The sequence below is a fragment of the Hordeum vulgare genome, chromosome 4H (genome assembly GCF_904849725.1).
Source record: "Hordeum vulgare subsp. vulgare chromosome 4H, MorexV3_pseudomolecules_assembly, whole genome shotgun sequence".
Lineage (NCBI taxonomy): Eukaryota > Viridiplantae > Streptophyta > Magnoliopsida > Poales > Poaceae > Hordeum > Hordeum vulgare.
Window position 1 is genome coordinate 421,405,408 of NC_058521.1, and position 5,518 is coordinate 421,410,925.

At 42.0% G+C, this 5,518-nt stretch overlaps 1 pseudogene; it reads right to left on the reverse strand.

Annotated features, from left to right (window-relative positions):
• Positions 1 to 660: 660 nt before the first annotated feature.
• Positions 661 to 3,772, reverse strand: LOC123448804 (annotated as a pseudogene).
• Between the last annotated feature and the right edge of the window lie 1,746 nt (positions 3,773 to 5,518).

Below are 5,518 nucleotides of genomic sequence, written 5' to 3' on the forward strand. Positions count from 1 at the left end.
AAATCTCTAAAAAATCTTATATTTAGGAACGGGTGGAGTATTACATGAGTTCTATTTTAATCACGACCATGTTTTAGTTTCATGACGGTCACCCCTTCTAAAGAGCCATCCTTTCTTGAAAAAAGAAACATAATGTGCTAGACTAAAAGAAATACTATACAAACAGGAACATTTGTGAAATACATACATGGACAAAGGAAAGTCTTCTTCTACACCCGAGCTCAACAGTAAATTCAAAAAATATTTTTACAATGTTTAAAATAATCTGACTTTTTTATACCGAACTTTGAAAATGTTTTAATAGCTTGCAAAATTTCAGTACGAAATCACATTTTTTGAAGTCATGGCAAAAAAGAAATGTTCCAAAATGCTTTTGGAAATAGCATCTTCAGAGTTTCGAAAAAAAATTGTCATGACTTTCACAAATGCGATTTCATGATGAAATTTCGCAAGCACTTAGAACATTTGTCAAACTTTACCAAAAAACAGATTTTTTTGAACATTTTTACAATATTTTTTTGAATTTACTGTTCACCCTGAGCTCATTTGAACTCGGATGCAAAAACATCACATCCCATGGACAATGGTGTCTTTGAAATGCTTAAAGGAAGTACGTGGTTCTAAAAGTACATGAATCAGAAAGTACAAAACAAACAAGTATTTGATCCTTCATCAACATCGATTAATAGAAAACATAAACAGTATTTTGCCGTGTTGAAGCACTGCGTTAAAAACGCATTCACATTCACAGGAACAAATTTATTCTGCTTGGCAGAAGCAGCATATTGCAGGCAAAGGACACATGAAACTAGTCTCAACTACACACTGCAACAGGTGACAAATGATGCATCTTGAAGAGTTCAAGTTTTTATGACTTCACTTGCGGAGGAGAGTCACCCTGCAGAGCTGGATCTGACTTGATGGCATCTAGTGTTGAAGAACTCCACTCCTCGGGTAGTGCAACGGGCCGGTGCTGCGGAACATGCTTGGGAATAGGTGTGCTATCTTCAATCACCTCGCATTTGTAGTCATCAGGAACACCCCAGGGATGCCACTCTGTGTTGCAACATATAGTGATTAAAATAGACTGATACTGAAAGCTTTTCTATCAATTAGAGATTCTCATACTGGAGATAATAGCCTAACAACAGCACTGCAGGCATAGGCACAGTCTGCAATCTTAATCCAAAAGAAATGGAAGATGAATACATCCATTAATTGTATCAAGTGTTACGGCAAGAGTAACTTCGCAAACAAGTGATCAAACACAAAATGCTTCAGTCTTCGCATACAAAAAATCACCTGTAACCAACAGGTTGCTTTTCAATTTAATAAAACCGAAAGAAATTGTTCTCATAAGGTGTTATGCAGCATATACGGTGACAGACTGACGGATTAAAGATTTGTAACTGTGATGGTTGCCTTGAGCAACAAATAGCATAAATAAAATATCATTAGACAATCACTCTTGTGTGTGCATGCTACAACTCATTGATATCTGCCATCTAGTTTGCTCAAAACATATTTACTCCATAATGTGAGCTCACCATTATGGCATACGAGATAGAGTTGAGGTAGCGCCGATTGATGAGAAGCTTGTCCAACATCGTCTGAGATGGTTTGGGCATATTCAGTGTAGGCCTACCGAAGCTCCAGTGAATAGTGGACGGCTAAAGCGTGCTGATAATGTCAGAAGAGGTCGCGGTAGACCAAACTTGACATGGGAGGAGTCCGTAAAGAAAGATTTGAAGGACTGGAGTATCACCACAGAACTAGCCATGGCCAGGGGTGTGTGGAAGCTTGTTATCCATGTGCCAGAAACATGAGTTGGTCGCGAGATCTTATGGGTTTCACCTCTAGCCTACCCCAACTTGGTTGGGACTAAAGGCTTTGTTGTTGTGGTTGTTGTAACGTGAGCTGACCATACGCATCTACAAAACAAACTATAGTACTAAACGAAGAATAATGCGTAGAGAAGATTGGAATTCCCAATTTCAGAAAGAAAATCTGCCGCCATTAAGAGCTTAATACATGTAATACTGTAATCAGCCGAGCTAACTTGCTAATGATATCAACGAGACTGCTTAAGATGACCTTACTTCAAGCAAGCACCCATGATATATTAGTCTAATATAGAACTATGGCAGAACAATTATTTCCCGATGAGGAGCATAATAACTCAGTTATGTAGATATGAATACTTTAAGTTGAGGTGCTTCCAGATGATTACATGTCGTATTTTCGCTGGTAATATCATCAAATTCCTCACTCCCTGTACCATCATTTCAACAAGGGGAGCTAAGAGGCGAAGAGCAGACCACAAAATGTTTAAGATCGACCCAGCAACATAGCCAATTTTGCAGCTGATTTAAATTTTAGTATGCGTATAACAAAACCAGGCTTCTACAGCAATCATAGTTTCTTCCAAGATTGTCTCAGTTTTAAATGGTATAGAGATGAATTTATCTGAATTTGACGAAATAATACATTAGCTGATACCCCCAACATCGGCTTAAAAGATGTCTAATGGGATCGGTTGAAGCCGCACCCTTGCTATGCCAGGGTCTAGCCATGTCAATGCACTGTTCCTAATGGGAGGACACCGGTAACAAAGATGGACATTTTCTGATGTAGCACCCATTGAGGTCCAGAACAGGATTCTGGGTCAACAATGTTGTAGGTATAGCAATCCACCATGAGGCTAAAACTATGAAAAGTTATAGGGTGTGTTCGGTTTGTGTCCAAGTTTGTCATGCCAAAAATTTGGCTAGCCAAAATTAGAGGTTTTGCTTGTCCATGAGTTGGCCAACATTGGCTAGATAATGAACTAGGACTACCAAAGAAGCATTGGCATGCCCAGACGTTGGCAATCATCCAAACATGGACTAAAGTTTCGGGCTTTCGGCCATGACCAAAAAATTGGTAGGGTAAACTTGGTGGCAATCCAAACATACACATATAACACCAATAATCACGCAGGTTTGCATATCCCAGTGTTGGAGATGAACATCAATTAATTTCACACAAAGTACTATCCGTTGACAAAGGCTGCCAGATCTACTGGTGGTTAAACAGGAAGCGTTAGCTACTCCTATCCTATGGAACCCTAACTTACCATTTGCACTAGGTGAAGAGCAGAAAGGACATTTTCTCAAGGAGGAATCCGCAGGCAACCTCACATTTCCCGTATCAAAAGAGAAGACATCCCATATCAGCAAACGGGCAAACAAACTAGTCCCCGCACATCGATCGAGTACCCCATAGATCAGACAAGGATGATAAAACATAAATAAAAGTGACTAATCGGCGCAAAGAGAGGGTGGCGGGTAATCGTAGAGGCACGAACCGAGCATCTAGCCGATGAGCTTGAGCTCGTACTGGGCCTCCTCGATGAGCTCTTCAACCTGGCCGCAGCCGAGGCGGTCCTCGATGCGCTTCCAGTCCTCCTCCTCCTGGCAGATCTGGAGGCGACGGCGGGCGAAGGACTCGACGGCCTTGCGGTAGCCCTCGTCCTTGGGGACGGCCTCGATCTCCTTGAGGGTGCGCGTGTAGAGCCCGATGAGCACATCCCGCGCCTCGGGCACAACGTCCAGACCCACGATCCCCGTCGTCTCCTTCACCGCCCGCGCAGAGCGCAGGGCCGCCAGCCCGCCCCCGCCGCTCAGGATCCGCCGCAGAAACATCCCGCCGCCGTCTTCTTCTTCTGACTCTCTCTCTCTCTCTCTCTCTCTCTCTCTCTCCCTCCCTTTCTCTCTGTGGTGAGGCGAGGTGCCGGTGCGGTGCGACCGTGCGTGTGGTTACTGGTTAGTGTAGGAGCGAACAGCAAAGTGAAAAATGAAAAGTGGTGCGTCTGGCCCTATCGCATACAGGAGGAAAGGTTAGACGCCTACGCTGATAATTTCGAGTCCATTTCTCTGTATTTACTTTCTCAAAACAAAAGTTCTCTGTATTTACGAAATAGTGAATACTTGTAATATACATTACTTCCAAGTCCCAACCTGCTTAGTTTTTTAATACAATTATCTATGTGTCTTTTGGGCATGTGGAAAATCTGAAAGCATAGTAATGATATTGTCTTCAATGAAGCAACGCCGTCCCTAGGTAGGCTCGGGCGAAAGATCAACACTGAAGGAAGAGCTTGGAGGCAAGCGGGACTACTAAAAACGGACCTGGATGGTTTCTTCACGGAATTAGCAGTGTGAGTAGTGCATGAATAGTTCAGTTAGATTGAGAGTATGGATGTGGACGAATCAGTCCGTGTAATTAAATATGTAAACTTGTGAAGTTTTGGGGATATCTATTCCCTCCCCTCCCCCTCCCCCCCCCCTTCTCAATGAATGATATGCACATTTGTGCGTATTCAAGAGAGAAACGTCATCTAGGTTGTATTGATTAATAATCATCTAGATATAAAGAGTGTCATGGGGGATACCAAGTCATGTGTCTCTTCCTTGAACTAGAGTTAAATCAAAGCTAGCTAAATGGTGAGCCTCATAATTTGAGGCTCTCTTTTCATGGACGAAATTGTAATGAATGAATGAGGATCTAGATGCTACAATTTTCTTGATCACAACTTGACATTTGTCACCCTCTCTAGCGATCATATCATTGACACATTATGAGAATCCAACACAGTGTGTAACCAATGAAGGTTAAGATTCACTGTCTAACGCAAGGCCTTCTTAACATGATATCCTTCAAGAGTGGGAGGGTCTATGACCCCGCGTAAAACAAAGGGTTCAGGAACCCAAATAAAGCACTTGGTCATACATGCATACCGCAACAGCAACACCAGTGTTCTTGGGTATTGTGGCTGCCACCTCTGAAAGTGCTAGTTATAGACTAGAGGGGTGAATAGGCCATTTTTATGAAGAGCTTCGAAACAGATGCCTTCTAAGTGAGCGGAAATGATTTAGGATTAAATAGGGATAATAGTCAAGGATTTAGGCAATGCATGCAGTGAGATGAAGACATTCAAGCAAGTATGGCATAATCATCATGCAAATAGAAGCGAATCGAAGATAAACTTGAGTAGTACGAAGACAGATGCAAATCAGATGAATGTCTTCACACAAGAACAAACAAGCAATGGCTTCACAATACTAAATAGTATGTAAAGAAGTGGAAAGATAGAACCAGTTGCTTAACGAGGACACATGATTTGTTGGACCAGTTCCAATTGTTGTGACAATTGTACGTCTGGTTGGGGAGGCTGAGATTTAACTCTGAAGATGTCGTCTTCACCTTATTCCCCTTGAGTCAAGGTCACTTAGATATTTCTCAATCACTCTGGTAAGTCTTCAGGGTTGACTTATGTTACAGCATATTTCCTCATGTGTGGTTTTGGTAATTGATGACAACCCCTATGGACTAATGCTTGCCTTGAGTTATATTCGAAGGATTTGTCTGTATGCACTTCTTGAAGTCCATCTGTTGGTTTCAAGGAGTTTATATGGTGACCAAGGTGGTATTCAAGGTTTTATCCAAAGATTGGTCATGTGAGAGTTGAGCTTATTGC